The 19,710-nt window shown below is 43.4% G+C and overlaps 1 protein-coding gene across 1 annotated transcript in view; it reads right to left on the bottom strand.

The window, feature by feature from the left end:
• Positions 1–18,051, bottom strand: part of LOC141049368 (sodium channel protein type 2 subunit alpha-like) — a 263,234-nt gene extending 245,183 nt beyond the window's left edge. Inside the window, exon 1 of the mRNA XM_073545767.1 lies at positions 17,862–18,051. The gene's annotated coding sequence lies outside the window, so the exon portion shown is untranslated. The remainder of the gene's footprint in view (positions 1–17,861) is intronic.
• Between the last annotated feature and the right edge of the window lie 1,659 nt (positions 18,052–19,710).

Below are 19,710 nucleotides of genomic sequence, written 5' to 3'. Positions count from 1 at the left end.
ATAATGCACTTCCCATAGTCCTCCATATAGGATAATGCACCCCATAGTCCTCCATACAGTATACAGTATAATGCATCCCCCATATAGTACATATGCACTCCCAATGGTCTTTCATAGAGTAAAATGCAGCTCCCATATAGTACATATGGTATAATGCACTCCCTAAAGGCCATGACAAAGTATAATGCAGCACCCATATAGTACATTTAGTATAATGCACTCTCCATAATCCTTGGTAGAGTATAAGGTGGCCCTCATATAGTACATATAGTATAATGCACTCCTCATAGTCCTTCATAGAGTATAATGCAGCCCCATAAATTATAATGAAGCCCCATAGAGTACTCCATAGTATAATGCAGCCCCCATAGTCCTTGACAGAGTATACTGCAGCCCCATAAATTATAATGCAGCCACATAGAGTACATATAGTATAATGCACTCCCCATAGTCCTTGATAGAGTATAATGCAGTCTCTATATAGTACATATAGTATAATGCACTCACCATAGTCCTCAAAAGAGTATACTGCAGTCCCCATATATTATGATGCAGCCCCATAGAGTACATAAAGTATAATGCATTCCCCATAGTCCTCTTTAGAGTTTACTGCAGCCTCCATATAGCATAATGCAGCCCCATAGAATACATATAGTACTAGCTGAAGAGCCCGGCGCTGCCCGGGCATAGTAACTAACTGTTGTTAGTTATAGCAAATTATAATTATCCTCCATCCCATAGTCCCATGCCCATATACCCATCATACATATCCACAATCCCATAGGCCCGTGCCCATATACCCATCATACATATCCTCCATCCCATAGTCGAGTGCCCATATACCCATCACACATCCTCCATCCCATAGTCCCATGCCCATATACCATCACACATCCTCCATCCCATAGTCCCATGCCCATATTCCCATCATACATATTCGCCTTCTCATAATCGAGTGCCCATATACCCATCACACATCCTTCATCTCATAGTCCCATGCCCATATACCCATCATACATATCCGCCATCCCATAGTCCCGTGCCCATATACCCATCATACATATCTGCCATCCCATAGTCCCGTGCCCATATACCCATCATGCATATCCTCCATCCCATAGTCCAGTGCCCATATACCCATCACACATCCTCCATCCCATAGTCAACCATTATGACATCATAATGAGCGGCGGGGCTTGCAACCTATGATGACATCAGCATCGCCATGGCAACCATTATGGCATCATAATGAGGAGTGGGGCTTGATACACACACTTTTTCCCCATTATGTAGATAGGGGCAAAATTGTTTGGTGAATTGGAACGCGTGGGGTGAAAATTTTGCCTCACAACATAGCCTAGGACACTCTCGGGGTCCAGATGTGTGACTGTGCCAAATTTTGTGGCTGTAGCTGCGACGGTGCGGATGCCAATCCCGGACATACACACATACATACATACATACATACGTACATACACACACTTGAGCTTTATATATTAGATAATGCATTTCCCATAGTCCTCTATAGAGTATACTGCAGCCCCCATATAGTATACTGCAGCCTCATAGAGTACATATAGTATAATGCAGTCCCCATATTCCTCGATAGAGTGTAATGCAGCCTCCCAGAGTATAATGCATCCCCATAGATTATAATGCAACCCCTTAGAATATAATGCAGCCACATACAGTATAATGCTGACCCATATAGTACAATGCAGCCACAATATAGTACATATTGTATAATGCACTCCCCATGGTTCTTGATAGAGTACAATGCAGCCCCATAGAGTACATATAGTATAATGCAGCTCCCTTAGTCTTTGATAAAGTGTAATGCAGCCTCACAGAGTATAATGCATCCGCATAGATTATAATGCAGGCCCATAGAATATAATGCAGCCACATAGAGTATAATGCTGCCTTATATTGTATAATGCAGCGGCCATAGTCTTGCAGTATTATGGCCACCACGTACTCATTGATTTAAAAAGAGATACAATACTCACCTCTCCCCGTAACCCTGCTGCTTTGGTCTTTGCAGTGCATCTCCTCTGCAGCTCCACTGCCCAGCACAGTGTGGCACGCTTTGAAATGACGTCATCGCACCTGCTGTGTCAGACACAGAGGAGGAATGATGGGAGAGGGAGCATCAGGTGACGCTCACTCCTCCATCATTGCTTTCAATTATATCGGCATCTATGATGTTGATACAGTTGAATGCGTCATGTGGGGGAGGGCAGGGGCACCTGGACCCCTACCTCAAGGGCCCCATAGCGGCCGCGTGGTCTTCTACTATCGGCACGCCACTGGCTGAGGGCCCCTGGGGGAGAGAGGACCCTAGGAAAATGCCTAGGTTTAAAACCAAAAAAGGACTACTTGAAAAGAAAATTTAAAAATAATTAATTACAAAATTGTTGCAGAATATATTCCAATTTATTTATATCATAGATGAACACCAACATAAAGAGACATAAAATACATTCCCAAAAGACATAATAAAAAGAAAAGACTAAAAAGCATTTGAATACTAATGATTGGAATGTAAAACTAACTTTCAAAATCACCACTTAAAATTTTTTTTTAATTTTTTTGGACCTCCAACTCACAGTGGACCAACTTGGGAATATTCACAACACCATTTTCCATAAAGAAACAAATACCAACTCAGTACTACATGCTAGATCCACACATCCAAGACATACAATTGGAGCAATTACCAAGAGTCAATTCATTAGCGCTAAGAGGATTTGTGATAACACTGTTTGTGACGTGTGGCAAGAATGGACCCCTGGGTCATGGCACCGAAGCTCCCAGGAGCGAGCCGGCCAGGTGGTTCTGACCCCTATACAGGGATCGTTAGGGGCAGGCCCGAGGGAGTCGAATACCGCGACTGCTGATACCAAGAGGGACGGCTCAAGTGGGGATGAGAGAGCCCACCCAGGGCTGAGGAGAAGAGGCTAACAAGGCAGAAAGTCAGGCCAAGGGCAAGGGTACAAGAATGTAATGGAAGGGAGGGCAAAACGGGGCAGGTAGACAGGACGGAGCATGGAGCAGGAGTCGGGAGCAGGTAGTCAGGACAGAGCACGAAGCAGGAGTCGGGGGCAGGTAGTCAGGATGGAGCATAGAGCAGGTAGTCAGGAGCAGGTATCCAGGACAAAGCACGGAACAGGTAGTCTGGAGCAGGTAGTCAAGATGGAGCACGGAGCAGGAGTCAGGAGCAGGGAGTCAGGACAGAGCATGGAGCGGTAGTCAGGAGCAGGTAGTCAGGACGGAGCACGGGACAGGTAGTCAGTACGGAGCACAGGACGGGGCAAGAGTACCGTACGGAAAGCACACGATAATTTGGCGCCTCCATGAAGGAGGAGCTGCCTGATATACCCTGTGCTGGTGCTTGATTGTAGATCACTCCTCTAGGAAGGTGCAGAAGGGGTTAAGAGGAGACAGGAGTGCGCACCTGCGACCTAAGGACGCAAGCCCGGGGCTGGAACAGGACAGAAGCAGGAAGAAGAGGAGACACCATGCTGGATCCCCTGGGCTGCAGGACGGGAGGCTGGGGGCGCAATGTGGCACCAGGAATGGTGAGCGGGGGGCCAGGGAGAGCATGTGGAAGTGGTAGCAGGGGCGAGCACCGGCAAGACAGCAGGCGCCGGTACCGGCATGACAGCAGGCGCCGGTGCCGGTGTAGGGAAGATGACCTGACGGACGGACGGACGTGTCAGAATAGAGAAAGATAGGTTTGCACAGTTTAGACAAGTGTCAGTTACTACAGTGGGGAAACAGCTAGGAAAGTGTAATGGACGTGCAGTACCTTGGGTTGACCATTAGATGGCAGGGAGGAGTGTGAGCAAAGGACTTGACATCAGCTTAGGGCTTTAGAAACCGTTGGTCATGGGGGCGGAGTTACAGTGTCAGGGGAACGGGAGAGATATAAATACTGAGGGAGGGTTCCAGAAGATTCCAGTCCCCAGGGGGAGCTCAGGTCACAGGAGGACTACGACAGTTCGTGCTCTCTGAGGAGAACCAGACCAGGGGGACTGAGGAGAGAGAACATCAGGGGGGTGGTCCTGACTGGAAGAACTGCAGATTGGACGAGGCACTGGATGTAAGACACCGTATTTGACACGACGACTGAACAGTAGAAGCGCTGTTGGTTTACGGACCTAAGGCGGCCACAGTGACGGACCTGTCAGGAGTGTCGACGAGTGAAGAGGGGACGGTGTATGCATACACGTCCCCAGTGTAACATACAGTGTGTGGGAAGCGGCCCTGGAAACGGAGGGCCGTGAGGTGAAGGAAGTGCGGTGTGCTTCTGAGGCCGTCAGGCGGACGGCGAGTGAAAATAAACTTGGACCTGTTGCACCCAGAACCTGCCTCCATCTTGTCTCTGTTACATCTCTGCGCGGTAAGAAGAGGGACCACCCCCCTCCCTACATTTGGCGTAGTCGGCAGGATCGCCGCCGCTAATACGCTATCTTCTGCAGCAGGCCTGCGTCTGAAGGACTGAGAAAAAACTTGGGCTGCTCTATTTTGGATTATAAACACCTGTGGACTACCAATTACTGACCTGTGGATTACAAATTGGGACGCTGTGGCGGATCTGCGTTGCTGCAGAGGATCCAAGGCAGCAGCTGATTCTGCCCAAGATGGCGGTATTACTCCAACGCAGGAGAGAGGTCCGGGTGTTTGCCATGGTTCTGGATGGACTGGGGCTCCCTCCAATGTACCCCTGGGGGAAACGATATGTGCCAGGAGGCCTCAGGTGCCTGGAGTGGCGATGGCGTCGGGAGATCGAGTCCCGCTGGGTGTCATGGACAGTCTTCCAGATATCAGGCGGAGAAGAAGAGCGGTTGCGGACCCTATAGGAGCGGCCGCCAAAGACATCACCGGGAAGCCTCCCCACGGAGCCCCTGAGCCTGGAGGCCAGCCCCGCCGGACGGCGGGGTGAAGAACAGAGACTGCGGGAGAAGCCACGGGAAGATGTGACGGAGGCCGCGACGTCGGGGAAGGTGAGAGTTCCCCCGGCTCTGCCAGTGGCTTCGCAAGAAGTCCCCGCTACTCAGCCGCAGCACGCGACCCCCGTGTATCCGAAAGTCTGGCCAAGGAGGCCCTTACTGTTTACGCTGAGCTGAGCAGGGCCTCCGTTCCCGTTCCTGATTCAACAGGCCCGGTGGCGCCACGTCTGGTGTCGCCAGTGCGGAGACTGTCAACAAAAGGCGCTGCTGCGTGTCCCCTGCCGGTAGCGACCTCATTCCCGGAATTGGCAGCTACTCCGGCTCCGTCTGGAACTCCGGGTGCAGCCTATCCTGCTGCCGCGGCTATGCCGGCGTTGGAGCCGGCTGAGGCCTATGTGTCAGGCCCTGTGGCCCAATCTGTGAGAAATCCGGCTGTCCCTGCCCGCCACCTGGTCCCAGCGGCTGCTGGGCCGCTGACATCATCAGCCGCCTCTGCTCCGCCGTCATCCTCGGTTAAGTCCCGCCCACCGGACTCCAGGGCTCGTACCGGACCCTCTGTTTGGGTCGCAGGAGTTAAAAAGAAGAAGAGGGCCAGGGAGCAGGAAGTCTGGAACCTGCTCCATGAGAGGGGAGAGGCTGGCATGGCAGCTGCATGATCCCCGGGACGGCTCGTTTATACTAACTTGCAGAAAGGGACACTTCTTGCATCCTGGGAGCTCCACGGTTGTGGGATCCCTTGCTACCAGCCACCAGGAGATGGCTTGAACTGTTGGGAATTCGCTATCTGCATAACGGTGTAATTGGGACAGTTTGCGTCCAGGTTAAAGGAAAATGTTTTTCTTGTTATAAGTGTTGAAATTGGTTTGCCTGACATAGCGGGGAAGCAAAAAGAAAGCTGCCAATGTTAAAGGAAGGGGGAGAAAGCCTGATATATATTTTTTTGTTTTTGTTTGTTTTGTTGGTTAAAAAGAAAAAAAATGGTAAATGGAAAAAAAAATAGAAAAAGGGGTACTATTGTTATTATAAAGTTGTTTTGTTGTATAATATGCAAAAGTAAATGCAACAGGTTCGGGTAAGGGAAGGTCTAAGGGACCAAAGGAAAGTGTGAGATCCGAAAGGGGTCTGGATGTGGAGGAGGTCTGGGAGACCGGGACGCCGACCATGACATATAACTGAAAGAAAGGTAAAAAATGGAAGACGTGAGAAAGACAGCCGTCCTAGGTCAGGTCCCCGACACCACGGACACCCCGTAAGAAAGAAGGCTGGTGCCGACAATGATCTGGTAGGTGTGAGGCCTCGATCATGGCGTACCGGAAAGTGGAAGGTGACAGAAGGGGAGAGTAGGGGAAGGTACATGCCATAGAGAGAATATGGGTGTACCTAGCCCAATTTGAAAGACGTTGTCATGTGGTGTGCATGCTGGTGAGTAGAAGTAGGCTGCCCAGAACATGGTGCTCCCAGTATGGTTTGGCCCCCCGCAGGAAGTGGGTTTGGCCCAACAGCTGGTCCGACAACAGACTGTAGGTGAAGCTTCAGAACAACGAAGGCAGGGATTACGAATTGTCGAGGATGACAATAGACAAAGGAAGGGAGAGTGTAGGGAAGGTTACCTGATGGACGGACGGACGTGTCAGAATAGAGAAAGATAGGTTTGCACAGTTTAGACAGGTGTCAGTTACTACAGTGGGGAAACAGCTAGGAAAGTGTAGTGGACATGCAGTACCTTGGGTTGACCATTAGATGGCAGGGAGGAGTGTGAGCAAAGGACTTGACATCAGTTTAGGGCTTTAGAAACCGTTGGTCATGGGGGCGGAGTTACAGTGACAGGGGACCGGGAGAGATATAAATACTGAGGGAGGGTTCCAGAAGATTCCAGTCCCCAGGGGGAGCTCAGGTCACAGGAGGACTACGACAGTTCGTGCTTTCTGAGGAGAACCAGACCAGGGGGACTGAGGGGAGAGAACGTCAGGGGGGTGGTCCTGACTGGAAGAACCGCAGAAGGGACGAGGCACTGGGTGTAAGACACCGTATTTGACTCGACGACTGAACAGTAGAAGCGCTGTTGGTTTATGGACCTAAGGCGGCCAAAGTGACGGACCTGTCAGGAGCGTCGACGAGTGAAGAGGGGACGGCGTATGCATACACGTCCCCAGTGTAACGTACAGTGTGTGAGAAGCGGCCCTGGAAACGGAGGGCCGTGAGGTGAAGGAAGTGCGGTGTGCTTCTGAGGCCGTCAGGTGTGACTTCAAGATTTTTAAATCAGGGATACAAGTTCTCTGATATTATTCGAGGATTCCAACAAGTGAAAAACATGGACCGTAACACACTACTTCAGAATAATAAGTTGAAAAAAGAGGATTCATGTCTACGGATTATTACCAGCTGTCATGGAAGATGGAGGGATATGACTGATATCTTTAATTGTTTTTGGCCAATATTGAAACAGGATCCAGGAATTACCAAATATATTGAGAATAAACCACAAGTCGTAGCACGAAGGAGCAAAACCATAGGAGAAACTAATACACCTAGCCATTATATTGCTCCCAAGTCAAATTTTATTTTTAATTCAAAAGGCCCCAAATGGGGATCTCGACCATGTGATGATTGCATCACGTGCAAATATGATTAAAACTGAGATGTTCAGAAATTCATCAAAGACATGAGATTTTAAGATTACTCATGCAATTAATTGCAAAACTACATCGGTGATATATCATCTCACATGTCATTGTGGACTTATATATGTAGGACTAACATCAAGACAACTCCGTGTACAGATATTGGAACACATAAAAGACATAAGATCAGCAAGACTTAACAGTTTGGATGGATCACAGAAAGAAGAGATCGCCAAATTATAGACAATAGCGACCCATTATCAGGAATTTCATCCATCTGGAACTACTGACCTCCAAGTAAGAGGTATTGATGTAGTACATTTGAGTATTCATGGGGGTCATCTTATGAATAGATTAGCCCAGAAAGAATGTCGCTGGATGACTTCTCTCCAAAGGATGAAGCCATATGGTCTAAATCAGGGATCCCCAACCACCGGTCCGCGGTCCAGGAGCGGGCCGTTGGGGTTCTTTTGCTGGTCCGCGGAGCTGCCGCAGACCAGCAGTAAACACTGACAGTGTGCTCTGTGGCGGCTCAGAGCACACTGCAGATGCCTTCCCTGGCTGTTCATTATGACCGGGTGAGTCGCCCATAGAGGCACGCAGCGCTCATCACGTGAACACTGCAACGCATGTGTGGCTGCGTGCAGGCGGGAACACGCTGACATTGTTATGTGTCAGCGGCAGCGCTGTCTGTGGGCAGGGAGCAAGCCCTCTGCTTTCCCGCCCGTGGCCATAGTAACACTCACTGCAGCCGTGGCCCAACTGAAGCAGCAGGGAATGAAGAGCGGAAGATAGGTATTTTTTTGTATATAAGTATATGTGTGTATCTATATGTGTCTATTTGAGTGTATGTATGTGTGTGTATGTTTGTATCTGTGTATGTGTGTATCTGTGTTTATCTGTGTGTGTATCTGTGCATGTATGTGTATGTATGTATGTGTGTGTGTATCTATGTGTGTGTATAAGTATGTGTGTATCTGTGTTTATCTGTGTGTGTATCTGTGCATGTATGTGTATGTATGTATGTGTGTGTGTATCTATGTGTGTGTGTATAAGTATGTGTGTATCTGTGTTTATCTGTGTGTGTATCTATGTGTGTGTATCTGTGCATATATGTGTGTGTATGTTTGTGTATATGTGTGTTTTTCTATGTATCTGTGTATGTGTGTGTATCCGTGTGTGTATCTAAGTGTGTTTATCTGTGTGTATGTATGTATATATACAGTATGTATATATATATATAAATATATATATATATGTGCATGTATGTATATATATATATATATAATATGCCCCCCCGCCCCACCTCCACCCCGCTGAGCCATGGAAGAATGGTCTTGCTGGAAGCCGGTCCCTGGTGCAAAAAAGGTTGGGGACCACTGGTCTAAATGACCAGTGGGGGTTTTCTAGATTCTTATAGAAACATTAATATGAATTTGATATGGTGATCCTAGAGTAGCTGCTTGTGTGCTATATCTATTATGATTTTCTAATTATTTATTGTCCCAAAATTCAAATTTCATGTTTATCTTTATTGTAATTTATATATATTTTTTTTTCTATTTCTAGTGGGGGGACTATAAAATCTGTGAGACTATAGGTGGCAACAGGATAATATAAGGGAGTATAGTATTAATTTTTCACAATGTATTTACACATATTTTTCATTTTTCACCATTTAGCATATTGTTTTTTTCACCATTGTGGCTCCATGTTCCTCTGAGGAGAACCTTTATGGACTAGGATGAAGTTTCAGCATTTTATATATGTGTATATGTGTGTGTGTGTGTGTGTTATATAATACACTGTATTTTTATGTAACATATATATTATATGCTTTATTGCTTTTCAGTACATACATTTATTGTTTCACTTGTCTTTTACATATTTTTATATTTTTTTTTATTACGATTTTATCACTATATAATTTTTTCTGATTGAATCATGATGTCTTATTTATTATCACTATTTATATATATACACTATGAATTGTTTTCTAATTTGCTCATTTTAATAATTTGCTCTATTTACATTTATTATTTGCACATTGTTATGTTTATCATCCTGTTCATTTATATCTTAGCTGCATTCACTTACATCTTACTGGATGTGTGTGGCTTGATTTTATATATCCGCATAAGTGGCTTGCCCTCAATCTTGCCCACAGTGACTATGGCCGCACTGGTGTTATGTGCATCGCTCGCTTCCGCTGCATGCACATGCTCGGTCGGGGGCCTCGCTTGTGTCGTCATGGGCGGCGCCATCGTGCCTTCTGATGACGCTGCCTCGAGACCTGTGGCGTGAGCCCCATGGCGGTGGTATGTTTGGCCTAAGTCTTATTACCACTATTATATAAAGCAGTACCTGGCCCACCTACTCCATGACTCCCTGGCGAAACAACATGTGAAACGCGCGTTGGGGTGCGGGGTGGCGGTGTCAGCGCTTACAGCATGAACTGTGGATACTGTATTGTTTAAATTGTGTAGCCTAATGCCCAAATAACTTTTGAAATGAAATCTGCACTAGGCACTTTATATTTTCTTCACTGATCATGTTTCTTTATTGTGACAATTTATGATTAATGGTTATATCTTCTATATAGATTTCTGGGTTAGCGGCAAAGCAGATTCAAAATGAATTTTATTGAATAGCACATATCCACTGCACTTTACATTGATCTAAGTCATCTGTCCTGCTTACCTGAATCCCTGTTACTCTTTTTTGGGGGATTTTAACCCTTTATAGTACTGTAATTTCTGACCTGCTCCCCCTTGGTTTTATTCTTTTCTTTTTATTATGTCTTTTATGTCTCTTTATGTTGGTGGTCATATATGATATACCGTAAATACATTATAAATAAATTGGAATATATTCAGCAACTACTTTGTAATTAATTATTTTTACATTTTCTTTTCAAGTAGTCCTTTTTTGGTTTTAGATTTTCTATTGTCTACTTGAGTTCTACATATTATAAATATACAGTATTTTAGGGTATTGATTTTCTCCTATATCTTTTTGATTTAAATGCCTAAGTTTGCCTGCCCCTAAATGAGGGTACACAAAGCTCCACACAGATGATATTGGCAACATATGGAAAATCGAAGGCTGGGGGGGCAATCTTATTATTATTTATAAATATATGAAGAAACAGCGCTGAGATCCTTGTAATGATCTTTTTACACTTAGAACCACAATAGTGATAATGGGGAATACTCTACGCCTAGAGGGAAGAAGGTTTACTCCCTTAACACCTCATGACACATATGTGTCATGGAGCAAGTACAAGGTGTGGAGCCGCATCAGAAGCTGAGCCCACTCCACATGGGTCAGGTGCCGGCCAAATTAAATAGCCAGCATATGTGTCTAACAGCCATGGGGTATTAACTATTGAAAGGACGCTATCCATCTCTGTGCGCTGCCAGCTGCCAGTCAAAAAGCCAGTGCATGCTTGCAGCTGCCGCTCACAATATGTTGAGTGGTACTGTGAGCTACGACTGTAAATGACTGAAAGCTGGCGGCTCCTGAGAGGAAATAAGTTAATTTTCTCCCCATAGCCACACTTTAAGTAAGGGCCCCGTCCCACATAACGACTCACCAGCGATCCCGAAAATTATATGAACTTGTCAGGATCGCTGGTGTGTCTCTACCTGATCGCTGGTGAGCTGCCAAACCGGCAGCTTCACTAGCGATCAGCACCAGCGACAACGAGCGCGCGTGTCACTGTGTACCTTAGTTACCAGCGTGCTCGTGCAGGGAGTTGGTAACCAAGGTAAACAGCGGTTTTCTAAGTGCCATGCGGCTCTTAGAAACCCGCTGTTTACCTTGGTTACCAGCTCCCTGCACGAGGGCGCTGGTAACTAAGGTACACAGTGGGTTTCTAAGCGCCACGCGGCGCTTAGATGCCCGCTGTTTACCATGGTTACCAGCTCCAGCTCGCTGATCGCTGGTCTCCCGCCTGCCACACGCAGCAATGCATGCTGGCCAGAGAGAGACCAACGATCAAAAAAATGTCCAGGGCTTTCCACAACGATCAGCGATACCCGACAGGGGAGCCGGTCGCTGATAGATGTCACACACAGCGATCTCGCTGGTGAGATCGCTGTTGCGTCACAAAACCTGAGACTCAGCAGTGATCTCGCTAGCGAGATCGCTGTCTGTGTGCGACGGGGGCTTTAGGCAGCTGGTAATATTTTAAGATTATTATTGAAAACTTGTATATACTATGTAGAGAAATGGTTGACCAATATATATTTATTAAAAACAAAATTTTATTAGATATCCACTAAAAAAACACTTAAGGTAGTAAGGACACTATATCACAAGTAGTAAGAGGAAAGTGGGCAGAACAAGGATGAATGAGAAAGGGGTGCTGCCATAGATGCAACCATACATGTTACTGGCAGGAAAAAGAGAAGAGAAAGTGAGTAAAGAAAAAAAGTGTGCCCACTGATTATTTAATCAAATATCAGTTTTATTTTAATTTGAATAAAATGGATATTTGATTAAATAATCATTGTGCACACTTTTTTTTACTTTACTGACAATGTATCACATGACGCACACGCAAGTAACATAAAAAAGGGCTTTATCATTTTAGAATAGAAGCTAAGATACTAGATAACACCTAGTGTAAAATCAATGTTGCCTATCCTTGAGAAAAGAAAACAATAATGGGAAAAACTGGGGTACAATGTGAAAATTAGTGTTACAGTGGCCCTAACAATCCCTAACAAACCCCGGAAGCACTATTGGATCCTAATTGTGACCACGCCTATGAGCAGAATTTGGCACTCTATAATGCATAAGTGGAGCCCCCTTCCCAACGATGGCTGGTCCTAACAGAGCCTAGTAAGCCATAAATACTAGGGACTGTCCTATCCATATAGATACAGTATGTAGAACCAAAAATGGCTGAAAACCCCATATGGATTGTACATACAACATATGTAAACCACATATAAGAAAGTTCATAACTTTTCTGAAATAAGTACACTTTTCACTCAATACGTTTCCCCTATAAAAGATTCATCAGGAGCGGATTTTCCTGCAGACTGACCCCATATTCTGCAGGTAAATAGAATTTTTCAAGGAGATAAGTTCCCTTTAAATGTGTTCAAATGGAGCACCAGACTGAAGACCTCGGAGTAATAGCACTAGTGCGAGCAGTGCCATATCCTGAACCTGGTACCATTGGTCCCATAAAATACTTAATAAACAAAAAAAAACAAATCTGGTATAGGCCATACCTATTTCTATTTGAATAAGTATAGCATTAGAAAAAGTAGACAGATTTGTCTACACCATTACTATGACCTCAGTTGGGTAAATTTGTCCATGTTCCCCTGCAGTCCTAAATACGTTGGCAGTCTCTGCTCGAGTTTTCTCAGCACGTCTGATCAGAAGACTTCACCCGGGCATTAGTGCAGACTTTAATCTTGTGATCACTGTGACATTGCGAGTAAGGCACTATGACAGGCTGTCATAATGATTGCGTCAAAGCGTATTAGTCAATATTGTAGCCACCATGGTACCCTCCTCATATCAGGTCTATTTTATCAATTACAATGGATGAAGATTCAATTACAAAGAAAATATGATTGCCCAATAATCAAACGGTAAAAACATAAAAGACCCAATATCAATGAGCAAAAAAAAGAACATTTAGAGGAAGCAAAAAAAAATTACCTTTATCGTTTTATAGGTAGGATGATGTAAAAGACAATGAACAACAGGAAACATTTTTATAATCTTCTCCTGTATAAAATACCAAAATTATCAATCAAGACGTTGTTTGATACATACTCACCCGGCTCGTACTCATCTCTCTAATGGATAATGACTTAGCGGATTGGAATATATCATGAAAGCTAGCCAATCAGTTGAATTATCAAAATTATGGCAGCCCCAATGAATGTAAAATAAGCCATTAGAGAGGCCCTGGGGAGGAAGATTACACATATTCTACATCGGAAAAGAGTCAGGGGCATTTAAGGACTTCTTAGTAATCTTCATAAATAAAGTTGCAGAGGTTTCTAACATTTCCTAACATACATTTTATTTTATTTGCCCTAATTGTGTGCATAGTACCAAAGCAGCAAAGTCATTGGCGTACTTAACAAAGAGGCAGATCATTCTGCAGCTGTGGACCCATTGGAGATATGGAGCCCAACCCTGGTTAATCCTATCGCCTTTGCTCGTTTGTGGTGTGAACTTGTGTAAAACTCCACAGTCTAAAGAAATTGCACCGTTATCAAGCAAGAGGGTGGCCAGTTGACCCAAAAGGGTGTTACGGGAACTAGTTCAATTTTTGCTTTTGGAACACTATATTTCTATTTCCAACATTGTCCAAAGATGCAGACTTGGGTTGAGAATATACAAATGCCATTAGTCAGACCTCAGTGCTGAAATAATACTTTGTGGTCAAATAATTAACACCCCACCAGTTACATAACCTCTTTGAAAAAATGGTATGGCTAAAAAAAAAGCAGCTAAGATGTGTATAATGAAGAGGGTTTCCAACCATTAGAAGCATTGGCTTGTCACTAGGATTTGTTATCTCTCCCGGTAGAGTCTGTCTGCCCAGACCCAACCCATAGCCTAAAAATAAAAAAGCAACAGTGCGTATTGTTCCTCCGTAGCATAATGCTTCATCCACCATATACGAGACATGTCTCCATTAATTTTAAGGTTCTCAGCATCGGCATCCTCACCCTCACGGTCATAATATCAGTGGTTAGGATACAGCCGGTTCTCCCCAGTGTTTTCAAATTGGTTGGTAAAACAGTTCGAGTAACCAGCCAGAGAAAAGATCTCCTAACCCAGATCCTTCTGCATCTGGACGTACTATGGATAGAACTGAATAGTCAAATACTGGTAGGTGCGACACAACCATTGGCGAACCAACCGGCACATCCACCACCTGCATCGTTCCATTGTACTCATGTGTGGCCAGAAGAAGCTGAACCTGCATAGCTGTGTAGGAACTGAGAGAGGTTAGTAATATCAGGGGAGAAAGTGGGACAACTTATTTACTTCAGGGGGCACAGAGACTTATTATTTACTTTTGGGGGCACAGTGGCTGTTACTATACACTTCATGAGGTTCAGTGGCACTTAATCTTTACATCATTGGACAATGTGGCACTTACTTAAGGGGTACGGTGGCACTCATTATTTACTACAGTGGCACTTAGCATTTACTCCAGGATGCACACTTTTATCATCCCTTTTTCCCAGGTATTTACTAGCTATATACCATATCATAAAATGAGAATATCCTTTTAAAATAATATTCTTAAAACAAATATTGGACAGTGGATAATGCCTGCGACAGGGACAAGGGGGCATTCTCTACGTCTTAATTATTAAAATCACAGACGCAGATTCTTTACTGTAAAAGTAGTGAGACTGTGGATGTCTCTGCCACATGATGTTGTAATGGTTGATTCTCTACTAAAATTCAAACAAGGTCGGGATGCCTTTCTTGATAAATATAATAGTACAGTTATGGGCACTAGATTCTGTGACATAACGTTGATCCAGGGAACTAGTCGGGAAGGATTTTTACCACTAATATGGAGCCATTTGGCCTCCGTAAGGATCAACGTGTTAGACTTTATTTTAAACTCTATGGTCTTACGTCTACCTTCAACCTTAAATCTATGAAACTATGATATTATGATTCATAAATGAGGAAAGTCACCATTAGATACGCACCGAATGCCGATTTCCCCACAAAAAATTTCAGCAATGTGTAGTTGAGATTTGTTAGATCCCATCTGCTTATCTTATACTGTATTTCAATTTCACGTAGAAAATACATAGTAATTAAGCAATGTGCGAACATACAATTAAGCATAGTCTTGCAGATTTTCTTCGCAGTGTTATACATTAATGGCTAAATCGAGATTTCAACAAATTTTATTTTCATGTTGCTGAAAATATCGACAGTGGAAAGGGTCAAAGATGAAAAAAAATCCACAACAAAATCTGCATGTAATACAAATTTGAACTTTGCTGCAGATAAGTTGCCGACACACAAACAAAAAATTGCAAAGAAGCAGTAAGAAAATGGAAATCTTTCAACAATTGATCCTGAAGTTGTCTCTGTACAAAAGTCTTCATGAAGCCCCATTCTTATTCCAAACTAGATCCAGAAACCAGCCCTGGACCATAAGGAAAGACATGATGCCGTCTCCGCCCCAGCGCAAGCAGTATACAGATCTCTTCCTATGTAAACATGCGTAAGACCGGTCAATCAACTGGAGCTGGGTGTTGGGGTGTTGGGAGAAGCCGGCCAGGGACCATACCAGACTCATCACTTCTCTCTATGATCCAAGTCATAGAAATACATGTAGCCACAGCTCCGGTCCGAGTTCCGGCGGTAGCGCCAGGTGTTGAGAGACTCGTGCGAGTTTTCGCATCACACATGGCAGTGTGATCCCAACCTTAAGATGCGAGACTCGTCCAAATTTCGGGTATGTGTGATCCCGGTCTTAGGGCTCATTCACATCAGTTTTTTTCACGTGTGAGGGAAATTGACCGAGTTTCGGCAGAACTTTATCAGAGTTTGCTCTGAGCTTCATCAGTTTTTCTTGCATGTGAAAAAAGGCAAAAAAAAAAGTTTTTCTATCTTTTCCTACCTAACAATTTGTGAAAATCATCAGATTTTCTCATGGATGCACACACTTGCATTGCTGATTCTGATCACTCGGATCAATATTGGACACGTGTCTGCGATTTTGCGAGAACCGCTCAATCAGCAAAAGATCGCAGACATGTGAATGACCACATTCACTATTATGGGATACGCACGCTATCTGTAAAAAATGCAAAACGCAAAAAACGGACATCTGATGAGCCCTAGCAATCTGGGAGAAAAAAGGCAAAACTTAATTTAACTGTGTTAAAAAAAAAAAATAGGAGAAACTAAACAATTTTTCAACAGGTAAATTCAGCAGAGTTTGAAAAAGTTTTCTTTTTAATATAAGTAATGTTCGTTATGTAAGATATTATACTAACTTATGTTAGAAAAAGGAAAAAACGGCACAAAAAATATAAAGAATTTGAAAAGTCTCATTTATTCTACAAGTCGCAGTTTTTTTAGCCTGTTACATTCTGCGAAAAGATGTCTAAAAAAGACGAGAGCTTGCAGAAAAAAATTTTGCAGGTAAAATCTGATATGACATCAACTAAAAAAAAAAAAACTAACTGGGATGAAACAAACAAATGTAGGCAACATTTGCTATCTGGAATAGTTCCGGCAGTCGGTGCACAGTGTCATTTCATGTAGCTCTGTACAGATTGGCAATTTAGACTTCAGAGGAAGGTTAGACCTGCCACACCCACACTCCGAGAGAAAAAAAAAAACATAAAAAAAAAACACAGACCGACTTCCCCTCGTGAGAAGGTTACATTTAATCACTAAAGCTTTATCTTATTTAAAGGGCGACCCTCAATCTGCATACATTACCATTATTTTGCATGATTTATATACAATTAACCTTTTTGGAAGGATCACGGGGGGAAAACAAAGAACTGGAATTGTCCAGATCCGGAATATAATACAACAACGCCCAGCAAAGATAATAATAATAATACCGTAGTAATAATAATAATAATAATAATAATGCAATAAAATACACAACACATTAACTATTTAAATAACCGTGTTAATTTTTTATAAAAATAAATTAATATGTCAGATTTTTTTTTAAACGAGTTCTTATATGTTTTTTTTTTAAACTTATTTTAAAGGTACGTGTCAACTCTACGGAGGTGTTCAAGCCCATAAACACAAAAGAAGAAAGATGATGCCATATGAAAGGCCTCTCTGATCTGAGGCCTAAAGGATATGTTTTTGCTTTTTTTTTTTCCTCTCTCTTCAGGAAAATAGCAGCAGTATCTAATAAGCGCCGGCTTTCAATAACAGATTTGATCCTGATCTGTGATTAGCGAGCTGCGAGGGGAGAGGAGACAGTAAGCAGATATAGTTCGCCCTCTCCTAGCTCATGGGCAAAGATAAGGAAGTAGAGATAATTATATGATGATTGCAAAATTATTATAAGCAGTAAGTAACAGGGATGGAAACACGTTCCCGAATCCATCCCTTTAACTTGCAACAAATACTATGGAGACGCAGGGCAGATATATAATATGCGACGTTATAAATAAAAGGCAATTAAAAAAAAAAAAAGAGAGAATAGTAAGGATTTTTTGTCAGGCATTTCATGAGCCGCAGACCATGTGTTCGTAAGGAAGAAGCATAGAATGTTCTGTAATCTTACCTGATACATTAGATATCATAGCACAGGGTAAAGTCCTAGTGTTCCTACCGAGGCTGGATTTCCGCTGTGAGGCACAGATAAGCACAAAGCTGCCACAATCATTTCATTCTGCTGGCAAAAGAGAACATAAACCTCTTCTTAATGTTCTCCATCTCCTGTACTGTGGCTTTCTCTATGGTCTGTAGCGCATGAAACTGAAAAAAAAAAGAAATAAATATATATAAAAAAAAATACATGAAACACCTCAATATGGCAGCTCCATCTACTGGTAAAAGTAGAAACAGAACATAGGTACTTAGATTAGAGAAGTGCAGGCACTCGGCGAGAATGGGCGCCGCGGAGTATTGATCCTAACTTGACATTACTCTTAATCCGCCCCGGGGAGATGAGAAAAAGATTCTAAAGATCCTTAAAGTTTCTCTCTATGTTCTTAGTAAATATATTTTATTTTAGATATGAGCAAATTGATTTGATGCAAAACAAGTTTGCGTTGAATTTTTAGGAAATTCAAAGGACCAGGCGACCGGCAAAATTTGAGATTCGATTAGCCCAAATTGGCCAAAAATGGATGCCCAATAATGTAGAAGACAGGGTTGCTGCTGATAATGACTGTCGAAAGAAAAGAAGATGTAAAGAAAGTTTCTTTATTGGTTCAAGACGTGCAGTCTACTTGTTTAGACGCCGAATAGGTGTCTTCAAAAGGTCAAAAAAATGGATGCCCAAAAATAAAGAAGAAAATGCGGGATATGGACACTGCTGATGTGTTTTTTTCAAATGTGTTTTTAATGCCAATTGCGTTTTGATGCCAAATTTCGATGCCTTCATCAAGCCTCTCAAAAAATTGAATGCTGTCATCTTACACATTGCAGAAGATTACATTAGCCAAAAAGGGCTCATATGACCTTATAAGTAGAGTTGAGCGAATATCTTCGGTTCCCCCGCTTATTTGGAAAGCTATAGCACTTGCCGAATAAGCTACAGCGAGAACCCGGCTTCCTGGATCGTGCCGGCTGAACAGCTGATCGCCACCGCAGCTGTATGTGTCGCGGCTGTGTGACAGTCACAGCACATGCATGGAGAGGGGGGAGCCAAAGATATTCGCTCAACTCTACTTATATGCAGCCGGGCCAGCTAGCCCATAATTACCAACAATGTCCAAATATAGTTTTAAGTTATGGCACTTCAATCAATAATATAATAACCCATTATCCCCAGGTGTACATTTTTTACTCAAGAAATAGAAGTGAACCTAAAAAGGGCTCATGTGACCGTATATGCAGCTGGGAGGGCTTGCCCATAATGTCTTACAGCTATCGCATCACATGTATAGCGCAGCAAATCAGGAGGGATTATCGTAGCCAGTATAAAAGCAAAGGCAGGGAATGCAGCAGCTGTATTGGGGAAAATCTGGATAGTGAGAGGGCATCACAGACAAGAGATAAGGAAAGGAAGCCATAAAACACTAAAGAACTGTACAGACAGAGTGTGACAGCACAACAATGAAGAACAGATAACATCCATTTACCCATAATATTAAGGTAATCTGGAGGTCACTGTGAGATTCCTGAGGCTGTGTTTCCGTTAGAGAGCTTCTAAGGCCGGGGACACACTAACCGACGCAAAATACGGTCCATATTTTACATGAGTAATATGGAGACATGTCCCCTAAATAGTGCTCCGTATGTCATCCGTAAGCAAGGTGTGGTCAGGTATTTTGCGCATGTAAGCATCTGTATGTAATCCGTATGCATCCGTATGCCGAGATTTTCTCGCAGGCTTGCAAAATGGACATATAATGGAGCCCTATGACAGGTTTTCAAACACAAACGAAAGAATAGATATAGACACA

Source organism: Dendrobates tinctorius, unplaced genomic scaffold (genome assembly GCF_039654945.1).
Source record: "Dendrobates tinctorius isolate UK_male_01 unplaced genomic scaffold, ASM3965494v1 ptg000143l, whole genome shotgun sequence".
NCBI lineage: Eukaryota > Metazoa > Chordata > Amphibia > Anura > Dendrobatidae > Dendrobates > Dendrobates tinctorius.
This window is presented reverse-complemented; position numbering and strand designations above follow the sequence as displayed.